The sequence below is a fragment of the Puma concolor genome, chromosome A1 (assembly GCF_028749965.1).
Source record: "Puma concolor isolate L17-30 chromosome A1, mPumCon1.1.hap2, whole genome shotgun sequence".
NCBI lineage: Eukaryota > Metazoa > Chordata > Mammalia > Carnivora > Felidae > Puma > Puma concolor.
In genome coordinates this window covers 222,405,196-222,432,496 of record NC_141667.1, presented here as the reverse complement: position 1 = coordinate 222,432,496, position 27,301 = coordinate 222,405,196, and the positions used below count along the sequence as shown (strand labels likewise).

The 27,301-nt window shown below is 42.9% G+C and overlaps 1 protein-coding gene and 1 long non-coding RNA gene across 2 annotated transcripts in view; both read right to left on the bottom strand.

The window, feature by feature from the left end:
* Positions 1-27,301, bottom strand: part of WDFY2 (WD repeat and FYVE domain containing 2) — a 183,507-nt gene that overhangs the window by 127,010 nt on the left and 29,196 nt on the right. The gene's annotated exons all lie outside the window — the stretch shown is intronic.
* On the bottom strand, positions 14,921-17,500 carry LOC147584796 (uncharacterized). The gene is made up of 2 exons (XR_015253465.1): positions 15,834-17,500; positions 14,921-15,306 (listed from the first exon to the last, which is right to left on the bottom strand). It is a non-coding gene; the product is annotated as an uncharacterized LOC147584796 (long non-coding RNA).

Below are 27,301 nucleotides of genomic sequence, written 5' to 3'. Positions count from 1 at the left end.
AAGATGTTAACAGCTGAGGCAAATTATTTAGCATATATGTCCAAAAGAAATTGCTACAAACTATCTTAATTATCCCACTAGAAAATTTTTAAAGCTCTCAACACATAATATTCATGTTAAATATTCTCAACACATAAATTACAGTAGCATATGTAAATGGTAAAGGAGACAACAGCATATGGGTTGCTTTGAAGTTAGCAGAGTGGACGAAAATGTCTATTTTCCAGTGCTTAAATATATTTCATTAGGAGATTAAATTCTCCTTACTACTGGAAAACACTAAATGGCATAAAAGTATTCAGATTCCATATTAAATAACCTACATTATTTTGAACATCCATCTGCTCTCCTTTATGACAAAAGAGACAAGTATTGAGATTCTAGATGGAATCATAAAAGCCCTTACATTCTAGCCTATTTTATAAAGTAACTAAGACTAATCGTATTTCTCTCAAATTTTAAATGTATCGGACATGCTTTGTAGTAATACAAAAGAGATATAAAATGGGAAAATCAAAAAGACAATGACACTACATCTTTACTCTGCCACATCAAATAAACAGAACAGTAGCCCTCTACAATTTTGCTTGATATAAAGTGATGATTTAGCATGAATGGTTGAAAAATCTGTTACCTTGAAAAACCATAATAGACAGATACCCTCTCCTCCTATAATCAACCTTTCTTCCTGTGGGTTTTTGAGATACATAATGTATACTCATGAATGTTAATAAATCCCATAAATCAAAATCACATTAACTTCCCTTCCATATCGAACCTTCTCCATAAGCACCCATAGAATTTCCTTGATGTATCAAAGTACATGCTGTAAAACAATGTAGATGAACCTACAACAACAAAATTTCTTTATGTGTTGAAGAAAAGTCTATTACTAGAAATAATTCACTCTCTCTTGACCTCACTTGGAAAACATGCTTAAATTCAAGCCACACCAACGGTAAAGCTTACACACACACCCATTAAATGCACAGAGCAGCCAGAGAAACAGAACCTTCTGTTTATTGGTCAACCCTCATTTATATTTTTTGTGGGAGAAGTCAAGTAAAAGTAATAGTGGAAACTAAATTATTTTCTAAAATTCTTTTCAGGAATTCATTAACTTCCAGAAAGATTCCAAAATTCCTACAAATCTTGAGCTAAGGCTGACGAACCACAGAGCCCCTCCACCAGAAGCCATTCTGTAAAGCAAGCATGATATGTACATTATTGCTCTACATAATATGCAGCAGTATCGAGTTAATCCCTGCAAAAATAAACATCCAAAAAGCTTAGCAGTACCCAATATTTCTACTAGCCAGCATTCTCCCAAGAAGTTACATACGTAATAAAATGAATGAAATCAGCATTTTCTGACTCACACAGAGTAGCTTTTCATGAATGGGTACTTAAGTGTGAAGACGGATTAACTCTGATCTCATTTTAATGAGTTTCTCTTTGTCTTTGAGGGACTACTCTGCACAGAAGCTCAATCACTCCACTCCATAGTCATTTCAATCCATCCATTTAAGAGGTTTGAGAATGGTGCTGACCCGCACTTCTGTGGGCATACTAAATGCACCAAAATGTAAAGTCAGACAATAATTTAAATAATGTAAAGTCACCTCTTCTGTCCACTAGATTGCTAATTCCTGTCCAGGACGCCTCTGTGATGTAAATGAAATCTGTCCTGGCTCTGCTATCACATTGCCTTTGTTACCCTCCCACTGACACTCGCAAGAGCCTCCTATCTGGTCTCCTGCCTCCTATTCCACTCTTCTCTGATCCCTTCACCCCGCCACTTAGGTACTTCCTAAAATGCAAATTCAACTATGGCTCACCTTTAGAGATGTTCAACCTTTGTGTGGTCTACCAGGTCCTCCACAATCTGACCCATGTGCGCTCCTCTGGCCCCAGCTGCCCGATATTCTACCCAACTACTCTTAGTTCTCTAACTCAGTAATGATCAAACTTGCTTGGAGAAAAACTAAAACTGAAAGGCTGCCATAGGGTTAAACATAGGGTTGCCAGCTTTTTATTGAGCCAAAGAAAAAAACATCTCAAACAAACAAACAAAAGAACCCTACAATTTGTTGGCACTTTCATTTTACAAAAAGTTAAGAAGGACATGATCTTAGAATTCTAAACTCTGAATTATAGGGGTGCTGGGTGGCTCGGTCAGTTAAGCGTCTGACTTCGGCTCAGGTCATGATCTCACAGCTCGGTGGGCTTAAGTCCCATGTTGGGCTCTGTGCTGACAGCTCAGAGCCTGGAGCCTGCTTCGGATTCTGTGTGTCCCTCTCTCTCTCCCCCTCCCCTGCTCATGCCCTGTCTCTCTCTGTCTCTCAAAAATGAATAAACATTAAATAAATAAATAAATAAATAACTCGTATTGTCCTTTTTTCTTTTTATCTCACCACACACTGGTGAAAATTCTTGCACCAACTTCTTCAGCAAAAGCCATGCCCTCGCTCATCATACCCTATGCCCCCTGCACGCGCTCTCTGATGAAGCATCTGTTTCTACCCCATTCTCCTTTTTCACTTGCATAACTAGTATTCATCCTACAACACTCACCTTATAGGGCAGTCCTTTTCCAATTTTAGCATTCATAAGAATAACCTGGGGATTGTGTAAGATGCAGATTCTGGTTACAAAAATTTTGTCCTATGGTTCCTTCCAGAAGCGTTGCGGTTTGGGGTTTTCATCTAAGTCTATGATCTATTTTGTGTTCATTTTATATACGTATGAGGCATGGGCCAAAGTTCATTTTTTTAATATATGCATGCCCAATTGTTCCAGCATCATTTGTTGAAAAAATAGTCCTTTCTCCACCGAATTTGTCAAAAATCAATTGACCGTGTATATGTGTCAGTCTCTTTGCAGACTCTGCTCTGTTCCACTGATCTGTTTGTTTAGGCCAAGCTATCACACATGTATCTTGAAGGCTCAAGATACAAAGAGCCTTGTGTGCAAATGAGAAAGGACCTGGAATGTACCAGACCTCCTTGATGTTTGCCTATGTTTTCTTTCTCCTGTTGTACTGTATCCAATGTCTTTACCAAAGCCTGAGGTAAGTATACTTTGTGAAATCTTGTTGAGTCCTTTCAATCAATTGGCCCTGGGTAACTGCTGCAATGATTTTGCTTTCTGTGATTAAAAAGAGAACACAAGGCCAAAGAACTGGCTGTTTTCCATCTTGCCTAAGTGGGTCAAGGTCAATTCTCTCTTTGTCCTCTCTGCTAGGAATGGCACTTCCCAAGTTATACTCATCACGGCCTTTAGGTCTGCTTTGATTGTAACTAGTTAACCATGGCCAAGATAACGAAGATGATTGCAAAATGGAAGATTTTTCAGTCTAAGGCATGTTTACAAACCGGAGTCCGTGAGCCTAAGAGTACACACAGGAATGTGAGCCACAGAAGGCAGATGAAGCTAACACAGCAACCTGAAAATGAGCACAACCCAGCAAAAGCTGAAACCTTTTAGGAAGTATCACCAACCGCTCAACGGATAGTTGCTGGGCTTCCTGGTACCTAAAGGAAGACACAGGTGGACCCCCAGCACATTGTAAAGATCGAAAAACTTCTGGTGGGCATCCCTTCCATTAAGAGTCAAGCTAGATTAAAGCATACGCAGAGGGGCGCCTGGGTGGCGCAGTCGGTTAAGCGTCCGACTTCAGCCAGGTCACGATCTCGCGGTCCGTGAGTTCGAGCCCCGCGTCGGGCTCTGGGCTGATGGCTCGGAGCCTGGAGCCTGTTTCTGATTCTGTGTCTCCCTCTCTCTCTGCCCCTCCCCTGTTCATGCTCTGTCTCTCTCTGTCCCAAAATAAATAAAAAACGTTGAAAAAATTTAAAAAAAAAAAAAAAAAAAAGCATACACAGACACTCCCAGAGTCTGAGAAGTTACACTCCAGCACTGCCCAGACATGCAGGCACCGAACAGGAATGGAGAGTGGTGGTGTGGGTAGCGAAGAAAAGCCTCCCTCGCTCCTACGGGCTGAGAAAGTGAGGTAGCGGGGATAGCAGCAGCAGCAGAAGGAATGATAACAACGGTCAGGGGCAGAATGTTCGTGTCCCTCTCAAAATTTGTATGTTGAAATCCTAACCCCCAGTGCGATGGTGTTAGGAGGTGGGGCCTCTGGGAGGTAATGAGCTCATGGAGGCAGCGCCCTCATGAATGGGATTAGTGCCCTTATAACAAGAGATGTCATCTCTCCACCACGTGAGGATATGGTGAGAAGACAGCCATCTAGAAGCCAGAAGAAGGCTCTCACCCAGAGCCTCCAGGACTGTGAGGAAACCACCCAATTCACGATAATCTGTTACTGCAACCCATGCTTACTAGGACGCCACCAGAGTGAGGTTTCTTTATAGGAGACACATTGTGTTTTACTGGCTTTCCTTCATTTAATCCTCACAAAAGTTCTAGGAGGGAGATCCGGCTCTCGTTTCCATTTTAGAAGTGAGGAACTACAATGTGCTCACACTAATCTGCCTGTGGCCCCCCAAGCCAGTGAAAGGACGAACCAGGAGGTACTCGAGGCAGCCAGAGTCTAACGCCTCGGTCTTACTCACCTCTATCTTATTTCCGAAGTTGTCTGAGCACTCTGAGAGAGGAAGAAAGCAGACTGTGAGGACAGAAGGAAAAATGCAGGAAGCTTACTGAAGTTGTCACTATTTAGATAACAGAAGACAGGAAGCAAAGAAAATGGCCTCCAAGCAGCTACAGCACCTTGCAAAGTGCTTCGGGTAGGTCTGGGTTTGATCGCTTCTAACGGCCCTAGAGGGACACGAGACAAACAACATGCGGCTCTGTCATATTCTGTCAGTTACACAGAGCTGCTATTCTTTTTTTGTTTTTAAGTTTACTTATTTACTTTGAGAGAGAGAGCGGGGGAGGGGGAGAGAGAGAGCAGGGGGAGGGGAAGGGTGAGAGAGAGAGAGAGAGAGAGAGAGAGAGAGAGAGAGAGAATCCCAAGCAGGTTCCATGCTGTCAGTGTGGAGTCCGATATGGGGCTTGAGCCCATGAACCATGAGATCATGACCTGAGCCAAAACCAAGAGTCGGATGCTTAACTGACTGAGCCACCCAGGTGCCCCACAGAGCTGCTATTCCTACAGGCTGGCATGGAAAATAAAGGTCACTTCATAATTTCTCTCTCTTCTAATGTCGTTGAAAAGAATTAGGGCTTCCCTACAGGGCCGCTCTCCATATCTCCCTACCTTCTCCTCCAGCTCTATGTCTTGTCAGTGTGGACGAAATCCACTTAATCCAACCATAACACATCCAATCACTTTGATCAGTACACACAAAACGTTTTAGCCAACAAGTTCTCCTTGCTCTACTAAATTTATTCTTGGTACTGAATACCTGAGAAAAATCGGCCCCGGATTTCCAGTCTTCAGGTGGTAACAGGTGTTGTAAATTTGCAAAAGTTTAATTGACTCTAATCTGGTTTCATGATACTAAAACTGTTTACTAAAAGGCCAAAGTATTACTCCTCCTTCATTTTGAAAAGCATGCACGAAGTATGTATTACAAACCAGGGCTGGTACTAGAAATACAAAGAGAGTATAAATGGGGTCCCAGCCCTCATTAGCCCACAGTCAGGTTTTTTATTCACTCTTTCTCAAAAACACACCTCCAGGGCTTTGCAAGACTACACTATTAGTTCTTGGTGTTGTTATTTACAGAATTAAAACTACATCTCTGCTTGAAAATCAGGGAGAAAGAAGATAATGAACAAGAGACTCTACAGTTTTTTGATCTCCAGTTTTGAAAGCTGGACTCGAAAATAAAAACATCTGTGTTACATACGGTAGGAGATTTTGAGATATAATAATAATGACTAACATTTAGTGAGCACTTACCCCAAGCAAAGTTCAGTTCTAGTTACCTTCTGAGAATTACTTGATTTAATCTTTACACGGGTCCTATATAGATTGGCACTTTTACTATGTCCATTTTCAAGATGATGAAACTGAGGTACAGAGAGGTAAAGTAATTTACTGAACATCTTAGGAATTAAAGGAGCCAGAATTCAAACCCTGCAGCAGCCTGTCTCCAAACTCCATGCTTTTGACAACTAATCCTGTCACTGAGGAAAGAAAGATTCAAATATCAGAATTCTGTAGCAGGTTAAACTGACTGACCATTGGAAAAAAAATTTCTGGTCCCAGAAACAGACCCAAGTATACAGAAGAAAGATAAATTATACAATAACTTATCTTATTGTATAATTAATTATTCATTCCCAAAAAGTGGGCCCCTACCTCACACCACTTATTAAAATAAATTTGTTGCTTTAAAGAATTACACGTGAGTACCCGGAACTAGGATGATACAAATGACTCCCTTTCCTCATCATTTTTGTGAAAACGACCGAACTGACCCATAAAGAAAATTCTTCACCACCCACTGGGTGCTTAAGAGCCCCATCCACCGACCAGAACCCTTGAGGAGAGTCAGCAGAGGATGGTTTAGAAAAGCCCCCAGTGAGTGGAGAGCCCAATCAGCAGCCAGTCCCTGGGACGTCATCAGCAAAAAACTGCTGCCATTCACCAGTTACTGCGAGCTGGGAGCCCTACGAAGTGCTTCAAGCTGTTAACAAATTTCAAGATTATTATACGCGCCAGTAAGCTGATGTTCAGAGCGTTCAACGAGATGCCCAATGTTGAACAGCTTATAAGAAGCAAAGCCAGGATTGGAACACCATGGCTATCACAGACTCAAGCCTAAACTCTGAAGCATTCACTGCACACAGAGGGCCCAAGTCCACCAGGGTCTCCTCTTCAGATCCTGCGGGCAGTTCCTGAATCAGAGCAGAGGCTGGACCAACGTGGGACAAAGAGCTGTGCTGGAGTTTCTGCCTGGATGCCAGGCCAGGCAGCTATTCAGGGGGAAGGGAAACTACTCCAGGCAGCTTAGAGCTGCCAACCGCAACACAAAAGGGAGACTGTTCCGCAACAAAAGGGGGACTCTGCCCTGCAGCTGTCTCCCACTGCCTACAGCTCCATCCCTACCCCACACAGACTACTAGAACTCTAAGCTGCTGCTGAGAAAGTACAAGAAATCTAACTTTTCCCCTATTTTTGCCTATAATGAAAAGAACTCAACAAGGACCCACACAGTCTCTGACAGAGCGTATTTCAGTTACCGATATGGAACAAACCAGACCTCTCTCGGCAGATGGGACAACAGAGATGCCAGCAAAGTTGCCGGGAGAACTCTGGTATTTGAATCTGAATAATCAAGGCAACGGCAAGAAACAAGACAAGTTTACAGATTTTAAAACTTACATTTGCAGTAAGATTCCAAAGAACAGCGGATCACTGACGGGAATTTACTAGGATGAAAGGTGAAAAGGAGCAATAGGAAATAGGACTTGAAGGTAAAAAGCAAAACTGCAGGCCTGAAAAACAGAAGCAGTGAAATGCAGACCGGCAATAGCAGAAGCAAAGGAGAGCCTGGCATCGATGTATTCAGTGAGACCTGCCAAAACTCACAGGAAGATCATGAAACATTGGAAGTTACCAGTGAAAGGAAAGCTCCAGAATAACAGGTCCAGAAGCTCAAATATGTGCATAACAGAAATGTTTGAAAGAGAAAATGAAACGGGAGAGAAATAATGATTCGTGTAAAGGAGAAATAATAATTAAGTACATAATGGGGAAAAAACCAGAACTTAAAAATGAGTTTTTCAGACTGAAATTACTCACTCAGAGCTTGGCTCTGAATTCATCGTAAGAGATCCACGCATCCCCAAATTTCTGAATGTCGGGAGGGAACTATCCCATAGACAGACATCTGAACCTCCACCAAGATTTGGTAACAACAACAAAAAGGAACATGGATGAAATGGACATTGGGTCTCATCCGCCACACTAACTGTTAAAAGACAGCAGAGTAAGATGTACAGGACCCTGAAGGGAAAAGACTATGGCATAAGGCATCTAAATTGAGCTAAATTATCAATACTATAATCATCATGATAAAGCAGAAGAAATATGTAAGAATACATAAGAAATATAAAAAATAAAAATATACACTATGTAAGAAAAATATACCGTCCATAAATCCTTTCTTGAAAAAAAAAATTCTTTCTTTTTAAGTGTATTTATTTATTTCAGGAGGGGCAGAAGGGCAGAGAAAGACAGAGAAAGAATCCCAAGCAGGCTCCACACCCTCAGCACAGAGCCCGACTTGGGGCTCAATCCCACCACCCTGGGATCAGGCCCTGAGCCGAAATCAAGAGCCTGACATTGAACTGACTGAGCCACCCAGGCACCCCAGGAAAAGAAAATCCTTCAGGAAGGGAGGACACACAAGCAATTGAAAAAATAAATTAAAGAACTCAAGGGGCACCTGGGTGGCTCAGTCAGTTAAGCATCCCACTCGGTTTCAGCTCAGGTCATGATCTCCCCGTGCTTGAGTTCAAGGCCCACCTCAGGCTCTGCACTAACAGCACGGAGCCTGCTTGGGATTCTCTCTCCCTCTGTCTCTAGCCCTCCCCCACTTGCTCCCTCTTGTCTGTCTAAAAAAATAAATAAACTTACAAAAAAAATGTTCTAAATAAAGAACTCAAGAAAGTAGAACATATACAGCAGCACAGACATATAGAAGTATAAAAGAAATAGCAGTGAACAGTACAGCTAAGAAAACAATGCTAATGGTGTTGAAATTATGATAGGAATGTTCAGCAAGGATGCTTAAAGGGACAAAACGTAAAAAAAAAAAATAGGAACAAACATTTCTAACTGTTTCAACAAAATTTAGGTGGTAAGAGGAAGCAAGGAAGGAAGGAAGGAAGGAAGGAAACAATGTGCTGAAGCATTCATGGTTTATAGGAACTGCACAGATACTGTTCCAATGTTAAATAAGTTCACATTTTAAATGTACCCACAATTAGAACACAAATTAGACCTGCAACTCCCAAGTCACAAAAAGAACTGTTTTTCTGCTTTAAAAGAGAGGAAAATTTGACAAAGTAAAAAAGAAAGGATAATAATCTGAAAACCTAACACAAGATGCCAGGGTAAGACCAAACATGCAGTGAACACTAAGGGGTTAAATACCCCTACAAAAGAGGAACATTCACAAATTGGGTAAAAGAGCGAAACCCACCCCCAGGGTTATTAAATGAGGCAACGTTTGCAAAAAAAGTGCCAGGCATATAGTAATTGCTCAAAAAAGTGTATATGAAGAAAGAAATAACATTGTAGGCACTGTGGCAAACCAAACACTTCAAAAAAGAAGGAGAGAGGAAACTTTACCAGTTTAAAATACCAAAATCTCATTAAAACTTAAAAAAAAATGTTTTTAAAGTCTTATGATGAGCTGACAAGAAAATAAAGGAAATCCTCAGAGGTCAAAAACCTTAAAAAAGCATATAATCTTTGACCCAGAAATTGCACTTGCAGAAACTTATTCTACACTCACATGTTACACAAGTAAGGAATCAAGGGATGCCTGGCTGGCTCCCTCGGTAGAGTATGTGACTCTTGATCTCTGGGTTGTGAGTTCAAGCCCCACGTTGGGGGTAGAGATCACTTAACAAAAAGAAAAGAAAAAAAAAGTAGCAACTGTATGTGATAGAAGAGAAAAGCAGTGTGTGGTCAATTATGGATGATAGGCTCTATGTTCATTGTGTGCAAAAGCCAGGAATCATATACATGGGAAGAATGCATAAATTCAAGGCAGTTTTCTCAGTGTAGAATGACCTGGGCTGCAGGGGCCCATGGGTGACTCAGTGATTCTTGAGTGACTCTTGATTTTGGTTCAGGTCATGATTCGCAGTTTGTGGGTTTGAGCCCCATGTTGGGCTCTTTGCTGTCAGCACGGAGCCTGCTTCAGATACTCTGTCCTCCTCTCTCTCTGCTCCTCTCTCTCTCTGTCTCAAAAATAAATAAACATAAAAGAAGAAACAAAAAGAATGATCTGGGCTGTAAATAACAGAACTGCAACCGCAGTGATGTAAACAATAAGACTCCCAGGCAGACAGTTCCAGGTTGATCAGTGGCTCACATGTATCTTTCATGGCTGAAGCCCCACATTTCCACCTATCCCCTTCCGTGTGCTAGGGACATCATGTTTGTTAGGCAAACACGAGGTTTGTAAGATTGTATCGATAACACCATACTAAAATTGGAGGGGGAAAAGAGCTAAAAGAAACCTGTGTCCCCTGCTCACTGCTCCCTGTCTCTCAAAAATAAACAAACATTTAAAGAAATTAAAAAAAAAAATCTGTGAGTAGTGGTCGTTCCAACATGGTGGATCACGGGTGGTTTCTTACTGCCTTCTTTCTATGCTTTTTTTGGGCTTTCTGTATTTTTTTTATAAGAATGTAAATACTTGTAATAAAGTGAAAAAAGAAAAAGTATGTCTTTCAGATGAACTGAAGTAGAAATGCTACTGAAGAAAGGGGCTCAATGGCCTCTTGGCCATAATGGCATGGGTACTTTTCTTGTTTTCCAATTAGACTTCTTCCAAACCGACCTGTCACGTGTATGAGTTTTCTAATTCTCCACCACATGCATACTAGTTTTGTATAAAAAGTAAGCTCATGACGTTGTTAATGATTATCCCCTATGTAAGGTGTAACACTTTATAGAACAGTTCTTTTTCATGGGCCTTTATTTCACGATTACTGTTACAGCCTTTATGGATAAACACAGGAAAATTAAAACAGAAAAACAGAGCACGCTGCAGTGAGGAACTTGACACTGTAATCATTCAAGAGCCTTCCCTAAAATCACATTAAATCAGGAAACTTAAATCCATTTTTGGCCAGCAGCATTCTCTTTTCACGTGCCATCTTTCATAAAGATAATATGAAGACAAATTCATGGTTATAATGCATCAATTTCCAAGGGGCTCGATTTCTTTTAGATATTTAATTAACACCAGTAGCCATCTGTGCCCTAAATCTACTGTAGACAAAATGAATGTTGAGAGACCAAAGCAGGGCAGAGAAACCTACGCTACCCATTTGGTGTGCTTCAGTGACTTCCTCCCGTTAACCTTCCCCCCACGATGAGGTAGATGGAACAGGGTGAGGGACTTCCCACATGTACAGTTTAATCTATTAACTTCAGAGGCATCTTTCAAGACTCACTTCTCCACAGCTTACACCTAAAAATCTGGATCTCACAATTTCAATTTCAAAACTGAAGGACCCCTGAGAAATAATCTAAGCAAACTCCCCATTTCACACACAAGGAAACTGGGAGTGTACAGCTGAAAATCATCACAATGGATCCCTGTTACAAGCAGAAATGTTCCACTGAGCACACAGAGGTCTTCAGAAGAGGTCTAAACCCTGCAGGCAGTTTTTTTTTTTTTAATGTTTATTTACTTATTTGGGGAAAGAGAAAGCGCATGAGCACGGGAGGGGCAGAGAGAGAGAGAGGGAGAGAGAGAATCCCAAGCTGGCCCTGCACTGTCAGCACAGAGCCCGATGCAGGGCTCGAGCTCACAACTGGGAGATCATGACCTGAGTCAGTATCAAGGGCGGGACGCTTAACCGAATGAGCCACCCAGGCGCCTCTAAACCCTGCAGGAATTTATCCTGCTGCTCAATCTTTAGTTGTGATCCTGTTTGTTAAACGCTGGTCAGTCCGTTTCTAACGCTCTTTTTAGATACTATAAATCTTCAAGTGAGAAAATTCTGTTCAGTCCAACATGGTGGGTACACTAAAGCAGCAAAGTGCCATCTGTGGGGCATGAAATGCCCTGTGAAGTCATTCTCCCTCCTCTTCCCCCTCCATAAGGAATGGAAATTAAGCTCTGCCTTTATGGTTACTGTCGCTGTCTTTACTAATGTGACAAGAGTCACTGAAGAATGTGTAAACGTCAAATTGTAAACAAAAAATTCACTGAAATAAATATTTTTATTAGGCGTGTTTCATTTTGTTTTAGGCCCTGCCACATTAGTCACATGAATTATGAAATGCAATATACTCCATTATACAAAGTTAAATAAACTATAAACATCTATGATGTTAATCATCAATCAAAATTAATCGTTGGAGCCACTGGTGGAGAAAGAGGAAGGAGCTATTTAATGAGCTTGGCACGGTAGATGAGGCTTCCTGTATTTTTCTGTGTGTTGGGATGATCCTTACGAGCCCTCTAGTAAATAGACACGAAAAACTCTGCCGTACAGAGAAGTAAACTGAGGCTCTGGGAGGTGAACTGATCCAAGCCTCGCAGATAACAGGATGGGCATCTCCAAACCCAGTCATCGCTCTACTGCACAAACGCGGCCACAAGTTCCAACAAAGAATGAGAAAAGATGAAGGTCCTACAGCGTGGAATTTACATTCTAAAGACACACTTGGGCCTCACATCCTCACCTATTCAAGAGTTGGAGATCCCAAGCGTAATTCTAAAACATTAGTTCCTCCCTCAAATCCTCGCTGTGAGCTCACTGATGTGGCAGCAGGCCCTGGTGGCGACTGGGGTGGGGGTGAGGGGCTGGCTCTGGGCCCTCCAACTGTGGTTTCTACTTTATTTCACCAAAAATTCTTAGGCAGACTTACTCCTGACTGTGTGAACGCTGTCTGACAACATTAAAACAATCAGACAGAAGTAACTTGCTGGAGTGTGAAGCAGTAAATGCTACATCAGGTGAAAATTCCCTCCGCTGATATCAGTTTCCTTTTCAAAGTCCTGGCTCATCCGTGCCCTGTCAGCATTCCACCCTCAGCCAGGGCTGGCTGCGCTCTGAGCCGCCTAATCTTGGCTGAATTCCACAGGATTTTAGTTGGCCTCAGTAATATTTTTGCTTAGCTCTCAAGTCTGGAGATACTTCTTCTAGAAGTGATTTTCCTTTTTGCTCTGAACTCCTGAAAACCCTCCAGACTGAGGAAGACGTTAATTGACTCGTATTAAGAAGAGGTACCAAATTTTAGTGGTGGTTGCCATGGGCTGCAGTGGAACAATTTTGCTTTGCATGTTAAAATACCTATTTGGGTGGGTTTTTTTAGAAGATTATTACTTTTAAGATCAACAGACACATTTTTTTCTCTGTATTACATAACAGGCTAAAAGCTATGTTCGATTTTTTTTCTCTTTATTACGTAACTGAGGCTAAAAGCTGCGTTCGTTCAGCTTTGCAACCAGATTAAACTCAAGAAACGTGAATTTCGCACCCCAAACATTTACACAATCAAGTGCTAGACACAGGTGCCATTAAGAGAGGAGGAAACCACCATATCAATACCAGGAATACGTGTGGCTAAAGTGCTGTTCTGCCAGAATATACTTGACCAGAAACCGCTAAGTAAAGTTGGAATGATCGAAGTATCCAGAACCCTACCCTCTCTCACTACCTCTGCGACTGTAGTCCCAGTCAAAGCCACTGCCACTGGTCCTGCTGCAATGGCCTGGCCTCCTAACGGGTCCTCCAGCTGCTGTCCCCACTCACTCCCACCCAGCCCATGGTCGAGTTGCACATAAGTCAGTCGATCCCATTACATGAGAGTAAACTATACTCCTCTAATCAAAACTCTGCATCAGCGCTCTCCTCCCAGCCACACTGGTCTACACGCTGAGTGTCAGGAATATTCCTGCCACAGGGCCTTTGCACCAGCTACTCCCTCTGCCAGGGAAGCCCCATGGTTAGCCCCTCACCCTTCCAATCTTGGTTCAAACATGGCTCTCTCAGAGAAGACTTCTCACCTTCAGTGACGACTGCCCTGGCCATTCCTTTGCAAACAATGGAAATTTAACCTCCCTCCAACCCATAAATACCTGCAGTCTTGATCCTTTTACCTTGCTCTAGGGTTTTTGCCATGCTGCTCATCTTTACTTATCCATAATAATTACTGTTTATTTCTCCCCACAGGAATATAAGCTCCACTGCGGCAGGATCTTTGCTTTACTAATAATCATCCCCTGCCTAGAAGAGCACCTGGTAGAGTCAGGAACTCAACTAACATTTGCTGAACACACGATGAATTAAAATAAGCAGAGTGAAAGTGGCCTAATATGGGCACATGAGGACCCAACACACAAGATTCTTGCCACTCCCAGTGATGAATGGAACCGGAAGAGCAAATCAGGAGTCACGACAGTACGAGAGCAATGGCTCACAGTCCTGGGCAACAGAACTATAAATATTCAGGCAAGAGTACTCTAACACAGGGTTAGAGTATCTCGGATGAAATCTGAACTTCTGCTTTTTAGCAAATTCATTCTATCAGAACCCAGCAGTAATCTGTGCACAACAACCCCAAGAAAAGTGTGTGCGTGGAGTAGGTTCGATTAAATGAAATCAATTTTACCACGGAGTGGTTTCCCCCAATCTGATCCTCTCTCTGATCTCTCATCTTTATCACATTATCTCCAAGCAGGGTTCAGTCACTTCAAAGAAGGGTCTTGAAAGGAGTATTAGGGGACAGAGGGAGCACCGTCATTTAATTATGTCTCTTTATTCTGTTTCTTTTATCTTAAAAGCTTAGGGGACGGGAGGAGACAGTGAAGAAATTACATCTATAGATTTAAAAAAAAAAAAGGATCCAACCCTTAAAAAAGAGCTGCCTGTAATGACTGTCCATTGTGGAAAAGACAAACATGAGATTGATTGAGAGGACAGGAACCACAAAATATCCAGAATTTCTAGAGGGAATGAGAAAAAGCTGGAAATAAGGTCGTTTCCAAATGTTGACAGGATATGCATTCCTACATGCGGACATCTGTTGAGAGGTCTGTACTGTGTAAACACACGCACACACACACACACACACACATACACACAAATATATCAACTTCTACAACAAAGGCAAATCACAGGTGACTACTAAAAATGGGTGAAGTTGATGCAAGCAGGCTAGGTCCGAGGACCCAGAGCAGGTCCCCCAGGACCAACCAAGAGGATCCTTGGCTTTGCACGGGATGAAAATCAAATGTGAGCCGAAAGGAAGTGAGAGCAGGGTTTACTGAAGACAGAGCAGATACAGACGGAGCCTGTGGGACACTCGGAAAGGAAAAAGGGCACGAGTCTCTGCTTGGGGTCTGGAGTTTTTATTGAGGGCGGTGCTCTGGTGCACGTATCTCTCAGGCATCCAGGAACTGGCCAAACAGGGACGGGGGCTCAGGTGTGTTCCATAAGTCACTTATGCCCTGGAGCCAGGGGTCTTGCTGTCAAGGTGTCTGGAGTCAGTGGTCTTAAAAAGCATTCATGAGACGACCTCTCTTGGACACTCCTTAGATGTTCTCTATTGTTCTGGAAAGACTCCAAAGAAATCATTAACTCCTTTACACGGTGGACATACATGATGGTGTGTGTAAAGTGGGGGTGCAGGTCCTAGGAAGAAGAGAAGCAGGGAAAGAAGTAAAGGGAAAAAACCCAGCTTTTTCTTTCATGGGGTCCCTTCCATTTCCCTATCTCAAAGAGATTTAAAAAACCATTGCACTCTTAGGCAGGATTCCAGGAGCTTGAATCAACTCAATGAATCCTGCTAACAACTCCTATGAATTAGGTGCTATGACCATGCCCATTTTAGAGATGAGGAAGGCAAGGCTTTTCTGTCATTCTCCCTGCTCCTCCTCCAGCCTCCCTTTCATCTTCCTAATAGAGGGCTTGGTAGGTTGCCCACTATCTGTTTTAGCCAGTACTGCCCTGGTTTATGTCTGTCATTCTGGCCTAGGCGGTAACAACACCTACTTTCACTTCTTTTTTTTAATTGTAGGAAGAAAAAACACCTAACATGAAACTTACCATCTTAACCATTTTCAAATTTACCTTTACTTTTAAAAGGGTCCTGGTTTAGACCATAAATTATCTGATCAGCCTTGTCTACTTTAACTTCTCTACGGTAACTCTTTACTTACCTGCCTCCCTGATGGAACTGTGAGCCTTTGGAGAACAAAACTCCAGCAGAGTGCCAGGAAGACAGTGAGTAAATGTTTAATAACTGAACAAATGAATAAAGATGTTATTCTAAAATCCCTTCTTGGTTAATGTTCATTTTACAGAGGGAGTCGGCCCTCTACCAGGTTCAGAATTTGAAACCTGCAAATTATTCCTTACGTATGTGAGACACATAATGTAGCTAGAGAAAGTGCCAGTGGTCTACAGAACGTTGTAAATGTGTGTTGCTGCACAAAAGAACAGTCATTTACCCACCAGTGAGCCGCCACAGGAGACAGTGGCTGCAAGAAAATGTGTGTGGGCTTATAAATATTTGGACAGATTCACAAGCCTGGAATAAAGAACAATAATAAAAAAACAAAAAGGGTCTCAAAACAAAGACAAGAAAGTCAAGTGCTCCACTTAAACACTCTTTTAAAATTCAAATATTATCTTTGGGGATGCGAAGCTCTGCACTGTCAGCATATGGCCTCCTGCTGTGAATCACAGCACAAACATATTCTGAGTTAATCCTGTACCTTTGTGAAGAGGGAAATAAGGACCTCCAATTTCAGTAGAATTTCATAAACATAAAACGCAGTATTTAATGTGAAGCTAAACAACCCATCCTTCCCTCCCTCCAACCCTCTTCCTCTTTCTCCCCCGCCCCACACACATATACAATGTTCTCTCTCTCTCTCTGTCTCTCTGTCTCTCTCTCTCTCTCTTTCTCTCTCTCTCACACACACACACACAATGTTCTACATCAACTTAAACTGAACAAAAAGATAAAAACAAAATTGAGAAAAAAAGGATAGAGTGTGGTTTTTGTTGATTTAAAAACAGAAAATCCCACTACATGACTAACCGGGACAGTTTTATCAACATCATAATACTGAAGTTCTGTTCGGTGTTTTTAACCTGCACCCAAATTTTTAAGTCACTGGTACCACTTGACCACTTCGGAACCAATCTAATCTCTGCATTTCTCCAGATGGCAACTGTCACTTGGGCCCGAGGAAACCCAAAAGGACCGATCTGGCCAGCCATCACATTGCATACTTTAAAACTCACTCAGAGTTGAGATGGCTGCCACTCTGTTCTTTGTAACTCTAAGACGTGAAGGCCAAAAGATATCTTCAATTCGGTATAGTCTTAATTGCTTTAAAGTCTGCTGTTTCCCAGGTGAACAAGGTCCCTTAATTCTTACAGACGTAATGAAGAGAGTATTTTTGAGCTAGCAGTACACTTGCATTGAACATGACCAGCCCTCAAGCTATCAAAGGTATCTGTTTGCCTGGGCAAGGCTTATGTGCTTCTGTTCCGGCAGAAATGTAAGAAGGGAGGATGGCATGAGAGGAGAGAGACATGATTTTGCAGCAGGAATCGCACGCTCTACCCAGAGAAAACATTTTTTTCTAAATCACTTCAACTTTAGTAACACAGGGAAGCCAACAGGACTTGATCATCACGTTTTATACACGAGGAAAGTTCTAACACGAGGGAAGGGAAGTTCTAACCCAACAGGATGAGGAAAAGGGGGCAGGGCCTGGTCCAGAGGGAAGTGGGAAAAGAGGAAAGCCAGAGTCAGGAGAGGAAGTGGGGGAGGTAAGTGTGTCCCATCCCCCGCTCTTGAAAGGTGTGCTCACAGGGTGAAAGAAGGAAGGCCTCTGCCATGCTTCCAGTTTAGGATTCTGGGCACAGACTGCCTCGTGGGCCACACCACGTCGATTTGGTCTGGTCAGTCACATCCAAGTAAACTGTGCTACAGCAAAGTCAGACAGAGCAACGGCTGGAGTTTATCATTTACCTCTGCAGCCCTGACTTTTCTGTTTCCACGAGCCCCAGAAAATCCTGCCTGAATAGGGTGAGACAGAAATGAGCAGTTGCAGATGGGGTGGGCTGGACAGAGGGTCACAGGAGTGCCCGGTGAGGGGCGACGTGACGCCTCTACAAAGACCGTAGGGGACCAGATCACTAGGCCAAGAGCTGGCTGAAGGATATGGCAGAGGCCCAGAGGGGAAGCATGCCCGTAAGAGCCAAAGTGAAGCGGAGCCTGCCAGGAGCACGACCAGGCATGACCGAGCATGACAAGCAAAACAGGAGTTCCAGCAGCAAGAGCTTTCGGCGGCCGGCTCCAGGGAGGGACACCCTCGCTCAGCCATCTCCAGTCCAGGCAGCTGCTCCACGGCAGAGCCACGAGGGACCCGGAGGTTACCAGGTGGGTTTACAGATCCCATCCACTCCCCAGCCCACCCCTCCCCTTCACCCAGATGCCACCTTAGCGAGGTCCGTGGAGGAAAAGGAAATCCAAGAATCAGAGCACTTGACATGGGTAAAAGTGAGCATCTACCTAAAGACTACTTAAAGTTGTTGCATCAGACTAATTTCACTGGATTAAGCCATATGTAAGCTGCTTCCCCCATCGACTTCCATACTGGGAGGGGGCTTGTGAGGAAGGTCAGCCCAAATGATTCAAAAATAAGGAATCATTCTCTCTGCCTGTGGGTCCCGTAAGTCACCACTGTTTCTTCTCGCCCTTAACTTCTGACTGCCCACAACACGAGGCAGAGCGAGGAAAACAGTCCCCGGTCCCACTGGAGGGACCTCAGTCCCATTACTTAGTTGTGGAAGAACACCTTTTGGAGTTCTTCTTTATTTGCCTGTTGGGAAAGGCAGAAGAAGGTCCAACACAGTTGAGAAAGAAAAGAAAGCCAAAGAAAGAAAACGAGGCACGATTTTTTTCATACTTGGAGCTCTGCAGCTCACCCTTACGGTACATTTTTTAGAGAAGCAAAAGGCATCACCTATTTTGTTCACTTCTCTAGCCTTACGAGAGGTAGATAAGCCCCAGCAATCCTGTGGCCGCTGCCTGACCGAAGGTTTGTGGCGCTGCTCCCTCCCTCCTCAACGCACCCTCTTCCGGCGTTCACAATGGCGACAGGCAGGGAGGCGGCACCCCAAGCCTCCATGCTTCGGCTCTGGCAAGCCTCCCATCTTCTACAACTGTGATGTTCTGTGTTCAGGGGAATTCCAGCAACATTCTGTGAGAACGGGGATTGGTCACGGGCTGACGCCGTCTGCTAACAGTTGAAGGTTTGGGGCACGTCATGAGCCAGAGCAGCAGGCACGTTCCCTTTATACAAGGTAAACAGGCTGCACGCATTCTACCACAAGAGACCCTTCACACGTCCACTGATGATTTCGAGATCCAATCATTAATTGTAAATCACAAAGTTCTCCCGGTTAGAGACCAGCTGGTACATCTGGACCGAGTCCGCCCATTAAACCCTCCATCCACCTCCACAGGCATTCACACAACTAACATTAATGACACACACTGTGGAATCCCACAGTGATACACAGTAGAACGAGATACAGTCCCTGCCCTCAAGAAGCTCAGAAGCTGGCAGCCGAGATGGATTTGCTATTAAAGCAGCATCCTGTCAACTCCTAGTTTACCATCACTATCACCAGTACTAGAGTCAGAGACGGGCCGTCCATTAGCCTACAGCAAACTTCTAGTAACGAGGTTAACACGTGTCCTAGCACATGCTAACACATGGCGTGCGGGAAAACGTCGACCATCTCTCCTGTACTCTCTTTACTGACGCTCTTAAGGAAGTGCTGTCAAAACGCAGCACTACCCAGGTGACCCAAGGAGAGCAAGACAAACTTCTGTTAAACGTGTAGAGTGCTTATCGCTCGTACTTGAGAGGCAGCCCAAATTTTGGCAATAAGGTGTATTTCGACACCAGCCAAGGTCTGACCATTCTCTTCAGAGGAGTTTGATTTCCACAGCCAGGCCAAGGCTGCTGAATGACTGTAGGGCAGGTGAAATTCACGGTAAATAGACAAGCATGAGCAGCTTCGTCTTTTCTAATCAAGCTTCTTTAAGTAGTGCAAAGACTTAAGAGCATTTTCTTTTTTTTTATTTATTTTTTATTTTTTTTAAAGTTTATTTATTTTTGAGACAGAGAGAGACAGAGCATGAACAGGGGAGGGTCAGAGAGAGAGGAAGACACAGAATCTGAAACAGGCTCCAGGCTCTGAGCAGTCAGCACAGAGCCCGACATGGGGCTTGAACTCACGGACCGCGAGATCATGACCTGAGCCGAAGTCGGACGCCCAACCGACTGAGCCACCCAGGCGCCCCTTAAGAGCGTTTTCTATCTACCAGCTAGAGAAGTAAGAAAAATAAAACCAATAAATCACACACGTTAGCTTGGAAATTTAAGGCCTGGAATATCAGCCTACTTCTCAAATAAATCAGGCTATGGACACATTTTTTGAAATTTCTGGAGATTCAACCCACCATTTTATTTAAAGTGACAGGAGAGATTTTTCTACTTCCCTCCCCCAAGATCCTGGGAGAAAGATTTGTCAGCCTTGCTCCATCCCAAAGAATTTATGGATGTGAAACATCTGCTCATGTATGAGATGACAGGATGGAAAAGAGCTGAGTCCTTCTGGGAAGTAAAAATAAAACCATCCGAGGGAATGGGGCACCTGGGTGGCTCAGTTGGTTGAACTCATGGTTCCTGACTTCGAGCCCCGTGTAGGGCTCTGTGCTGACAGCTCGGAGCCTGGAGCCTGCTTTGGATTCTGTGTCTCCCTCTCTTTCTGCCTCTCCCCTACTCTCACTCTGTCTCTCTCAAAAAAAAAAGAATAAACGTTAAAAAAATTTTTTTTAAATGATTGAGGGAATTAAGGGGAAAGGAAAGAAAGATCAGAGGGAGGAAGAAGAGAGCAACTTTGCTCTATACTACACGACAGGTATCACAATAAAGAAAGAACTCTGCACTTGGACTTTGTGTGCACAGAGGACTGCCAAAAAGACTCCTTTCTGTTGATGGAACATACCTTTCATGTCAGCCAAACCCAAACAAACATAGCTAAGAGTTACTGCTGTAAATACACCCGTTGGGGTGCCTGGGTGGCTCAGTCGGTTAAGCATCCGACTTCGGCTCAGGTCGTAATCTCACGGTACATGGGTTCGAGCCCCATGTCAGGCTCCATGCTGACAGCTTGGAGCCTGGAGCCTGCCTCAGATTCTGTGTCTCCCTCTCTGCCCCTCCCCTGCTCACACTCTTTCTCTCTCTCTCAAAAATAAATAAAAACGTCTAAAAAACATTTTAAAATACACCCCTGATAGCTACCATAAATAGGAATTTTTTATTAAATAGATTAAAACCTCATTATTTTGGTACGTTTTATAAAAATATACCAAAAGCCCTGCAGGAATTTCCTTTCTAATAAACCCTTTCTTTATAGATATAGTTAGAATAAACAATTGGGGGTGAGGGGATTTTCAAAATACGTAAGAAACATTTTTGTAAAATCTTACCTTAAAAAGAGCTACATACAGACAAATCTCTTCCACTTCTACAGGTATAATACAATGACGTGAACCCAACGAACGCCTGCTGATTCAATAAATATGAAAATCATTTCATACAGATTTCTTAAGAAATTCATCTAGTTGAGCAGAAATTATTCTCACTGTAAAAATGAAAACGCTTGTAACACTGTTCACTATGTGCCAGGCACTGTTCAAGAAGCTCATCTCACAGTGCTCCGTTAAAGTGCTACGATATCCATTACGGTGCTTACAAATACTAGGGATTCTCCTCCTTCCAAGCACATGGTAGAATGACACCTTGACGCCTCCTAGCCTCCTTAAATTCAGGCACGACCATGGGGCTTGCTTTAACTAACAAAAGTATAAGTGGAAATGACGTGTGTCACTTCTGGGAAGAAGTCTTTTTTTTTGAGAGAGAAGAGAGAGAGAGAGAGAGAGAGAGAGAGAGAGAGAGAGAGAGAGCCAGCGTGGGGCTCCATTCCACAACCCTAGCATCATAATCTGAGCTGAAGTCGAGTCAGACGCTCAACCGATGGAGCCACTCTGGCACCCCAAGAAGTCTTTGAGAGCCAGTGCAGGCTCCGCCGAGCCCCTTTCCGCCACGGTGAGCGGCGATCCCCAAGTTGGTGCGGCCTCTCCTGGCCACCAGCTCTGTTAGCACAGCCCACACATGACTCTCAAGAGTTATGAACCAGGAGAGAGAAATAAACCTTGGTGATGTAAACCTCCAAAATGTGGAGGCTGTCTGTTATTACATTATAATCTAGCCTATCCTGACTCAGACAAGTGGTTGAAAAAACAGCCTTTCTTTCCCAATCGTCGGTCATTTGGACTGTTAATCTAGGTGGTTTTCTTCTTACACATTATTTGTTCCTCCATCACTCCCAGAAAACAAGTCATAAAAATCGTTATTTGCATTTTAGCATTTTTACAGAATCAGAAATGTATATATTCTTTTTTTAAATTCTGCTTTTAAAAAAGTTGTTAGCAATTTTTTTTATTTGTTAAAGTTTATTTATATTTTAGAGACAGAGTGCAAGCAGGGTTGGGATAGAGAGAGGGAGACCCAGAATCTGAAGCAGGCTCCAGGCTCTGAGCTGTCAGCACAGAGCCCGATGCGGGGCTCAAACTCAGGAACCGTGAGATCACGATCTGAGCTGAAGTCGGACACTTAACCAACTGAGCCACCCAGGTGCCCCTTAATTGTTTTTAATGTTTATTTACTTTTGAGAGAGAGAAAGAGAGAGTACAAGCAGAGGAGGGGCAGAGAGAGAGGGAGACACAGAGTCTGAAGCAGGCTCCAGGCTCTGAGGGGTCAGCACAGAGCCTGATGCGGGGCTCAAACTCATGAACCGTGAGATAGTGACCTGAGCTGAAGTCGCGATACAACCAACTGAACCACCCAGGCACCCCAGTCATTAGCAATTTTTTAAAAAAGCAATTCATCCTTGCAAAACACACACACACACACACACACACACACACACACACACGTAATTTGCCCTTGCATAAAATTCAAATAATATCTATGTATAAAAAGTGAAAAATCATCACATCTCTTACCCCAATTCTTTCATATGCATAGATCCACTTTTTAAAAGGGAGAGATGTCACAAAAATAATATACATATTAGTTTGCAACTTGACAACTTAATAGTTCACAGACAGCTTTCCAGTTAATAATTGCATTGTGTAGCTATAACATAATCTATTTCACCACATCCCTACTGATGGACGTTTGGCTGATTAAACATTTTTACTTAATGGCAAGGCTACAATAAACATCCTTGTAAAATCATACTAATATTTCTGTAAAATTTATCCCAAGAAATGCACCTGCTGAGTCAAAGGGTATGAACATTTTGCATTTTGACAGGTATTGCCAAACTGCCCTCCAAAATGATGGTACTGGGGCACCCAGCTGGCTCAGTTGGTAGAGCACGTGACTCTTGATCTCAGGGTCACGATTTCAAGACCCATGCTGGGCACAGAGTCTACTTAAAAAAAAAAAAAAAAAAAAAACGATGGTATCAATTCATACCAATAGTATATGAAAGTGCCTTTTCTCCCTAGATCTTACAAAACTGGATATTATCAAGTTTTGGAAATATCTATCCAGCTGAGATTTTTTAAAATGGTGCTTCAATGCTTAATTTGTATTGCTTTTATTATTTTTTTCCAGCTTGTTTTCACTACCTGTACATTTTCCGCAGAGAAATGTGTGCCTAGCCATGTTTTTTTAATAGGGTTATGTTTTTATTATTTATTTGTAGAGGCTTTTTTATCTATTACAAATATTAAGAACTTAAATCTATGTTGGAAATATTTTCTACAAGTCTTCATTTATGAATGCTGGGGTCCAACACATAGATTTTTTAAAATTAATGTTTAAATTTGTCAAAATTTCCCATTATAATATCTGGGTTTCAAGAAAAAGTCCTTTAAATTCATTCCAAGCTTAATAGGTTGACTGTGAGAACATTTCCACAAAGAATACAATTAAGCCCGTTTTTTTGGCTCTTCAAATCCACCCTGAACTTACTTTATTCTTTAATATAAATGTGTATATGTGTCTCTCTGAATGCTAAGGATTAAATAAGAGAATGCCCCCAAAGCAACCAGCACAGCATCCAGTATGCAATTTTTCAATAAATATTCCTTTATTTTGTCCTCCCGAGTTCCCTGAGTTCAGAGACAACAGACACACGATTCTTTCCAAAATACGTTCCATCAGAACTCCAGCTGTGTTCAGGGTGACCACACGCCCTGCCGAAACAACCATGTTTCCCAGCCTTGTGTATGGCGAGGGGTGGTAGCATGACACAGTTCTGGTTAAGGAGATGTAAGCGGAAGTCACCGGACTGAGCTTCCAGGAAGCTCCTTGGAAGAGGACAGGAGCAGCCGGTTCTGCCTTTTGCCATCTGCCCTCCCCCTTCTTCCTGCCTGGAAGGCAGATGCAATGCTGGCTGGAGGGCAGCCATCTTGGGATTTCAAAGTGACAAGATCAGTAAGGTCTTTGATGGTTTTGGCCAATCCTGGAATGCCCACCTCTGTACTTCTCATTAGAAGAGGAAAATAACCCCTTTACTCGTGTGAGACATTAATGAGTCAGGTTTTCCATTAATTGCAGCAGAATATAGTATCTAAACTATATGTCGTGGTTCACCCAACATCTTCGCACAGATTTTTAAATATTCTTTCCATTTTCGTGGCTTGAGATGGTCCCTTGAACAGAAGTTATGCTGGTTTGAAGGGCAAGTTCTCCATTCACAGACACATTAATTTAAAGAGGAGAAATCAAATCATTAAGCACTTCAAATGGAAATCCAAGTGCCCCCTAAGGAGAAGTCAGTAATCAGCAACATATGGTGTCACCTGTGTTAATCCTGGCATTAAATCACCCTTATCAGGACACCACACAGCTCATTTCAGTTGTGAAGTAAAATCTATTTTAAAGAAAAAAAAAATCACACCATTGGAGGGCTTTTTAATAATTACACAAGACTAGGGGCGCCTGGGTGGCGCAGTCGGTTAAGCGTCCGACTTCAGCCAGGTCACGATCTTGCGGTCCGTGAGTTCGAGCCCCGCGTCAGGCTCTGGGCTGATGGCTCAGAGCCTGGAGCCTGTTTCCGACTCTCTGTCTCCCCCTCTCTCTGACCCTCCCCCATTCATGCTCTGTCTCTCCCTGTCCCAAAAATAAATAAACGTTGAAAAAGAAAAAATTTTTAAAAAATAATTACACAAGACGGAATGGGGTGTTTTTTTGTTTTTTTTTTTTTTTTTTTTTTTTTGCCGTTAATCAATTCCCAAGAATTTGGGCTCACTTTTATTTTTATTTGTTTTCAAGATTTTTTTTTTAATGCTTATTTATTTTTGAAAGGGAGTGTGCAAGTGGGGAAAAGGCAGAGAGGGGAGACAGAAGATCTGCAGTGAGTTCCGTGCTGACAGGCTGACAGCAGCAAGCCCGATGTGGGGCTTGAACTCATGAACTGTGAGATCATGACCTGAGCCGAAGTCAGCTGCTCAACCAACAGAGCCACCCAGGTGCCTCGGATCGCTTTTAGTTTTAAATGAAATTAAGAATTAAGAAAATATTCCAGTAGGTACCCAGTGAAAGCCCCACCACTGGATTCCCCTGGATCAGGGAGAAAAAGAACTGAGGGAATTGTTTAAACACTCTGTTACCGGGAAGTACAGTCTTGAAATGCTGGTCCGATTTTAGCCCTCTCACTTCAGCTAGCCAGCCCTCCAAGCCTGAAGAAGGAGAAAAGGGGCCGAGGGAAGGCAGATTCCACCCCCAACAGCGGTCCTCTCCAGTACAGCAGTCACTTCAACTGGGCAAAGAAGAGGTGGGGGCCATAAACAGTAATCATCTCAGATGACTGGGCGCTAGGCTCAGTCATCTTTGCCACTTCCTCTTATCAGCCACCATTGCTTCCACCAAGAATAACTGTCTTCTAAAAAATGCCCAACCCTCCCCCAGCAGGTATCTTTTTCATGACATTCAATATTTGTTTTAAATTTTTTCTTTAATGTTTATTTATTTTAGAGAGAGAGACAGAGTGTGAGTGGGGAAGGAGCAGAGAGAGAGGGAGACACAGAATCTAAAGCAAGCTCCAGGCTCTGAGCTGTCAGCACATGGCCTGACACAGGGCTTGAACCCACGAACCGTGAGATCATGACCTAAGCCGAAGTCGGACACCTAACTGGCTGAGCCACCCAGGTGCCCCCAGCATTCAGTATTTTTAATTAAATTCTTCAACTATGAATAAACTCCCTTACTCACTGTCCAGGACCACTGTCCTGGTCTGCCTCTGTAATAAGAAGCAATGTACCACCTACTACTGGTCACAGTCTCTTCACAGTCTATTATAAGGGGGAGGAGGGAAGAAGATGAAAAGAAAAAGGGGTAGAATGTAGAGAGAAAGTCAACAAAGAATGGTAGTGCAAAGAAAATCATGTACACGATCAACCATAAGCTTTCATATTAGCAAATGTCAGCTTCTGAAGTCAGACATATAGCCCCTTCTCCCATTCAGTTCAACCGGTTGGTCAGTTACCATCTTAATTGTTTTATAAGTGAGCCTTATCACCTCTCAACATTTAACAAATGTTTGAGATATACATCCACAAACTTAGGCAGAGTTCAACAAACTTCTTGAAATGTATATTCAAAAAACAATTTTAAGAGTGACTTTAATTGTGAAAGGGCACCTGGGTCAGTTAAGCATCCAGCTCTTGATTTCGGCTCAGGTCATGACCTCAAATTGAGCCCCACTGTCGGGCTCCACGCTGAGCAGGGAGTCTGCTTGGGATTCTGTCTGTCCCTCTCTCTCTGCCCCTCCCCCATGCAAGCACCGTCTCTCTCTCAAAACAGAATAAATATTTTAAAAATTACCGTTAATCTGTAAAGTTTTCATTTATGTCAGCCAAGTTAACAAAAGTAGGTAACCTAAGAATTCCAAAGCCGTATTTGTTACAGGTAATTAATCACCAAATAATTAGGAGGAACTGTCTAGAACATATTTCAAACACAAATAATTGGTAATCCAGTTCCCTCCCAAGAAGAGAGACAGGGATGTTTATAGAGAAACTACACTGGGGAACAAGTAAGGATCAGAATACGTGTTTTAATTCTCCTGACTTCAATCGTGAGTTCACCCTGTAGCGATGATAATTTTAGAGCTCCAAGTCTCAGTCTCCTTGCCTATAAAATGGCAATAATGATACCAATTATTAGTTAGCATGCCTTCAATAGGAATAAGGAAAACTTATTCTCTGGTAACAAGAAGGCAGCACTACGGGAGCTGGAGAGCTGGTTCTTTCCATCTTTTTCTCCCACTACAGAGCCAGCATCCAGCTTACTTTTAGGGTCCCTTTTTTCCTTATTGTCACAAGACTGTTGTAGCAGCTCCAGGTGATCAAGTCCAATCACGGCAAAAAGCAGCAGAAAAACAGGGGTTGTCTCTTTCTTGCGCACCCCTTTCAAAAAGGAAGGGAACTTTTCCCACACATGCCCTTACCTCTTATATCACTAGCCTGAACTGGGTCACGTGCGTATTCCTAAACTGGTCCCTAGCAAAAGGA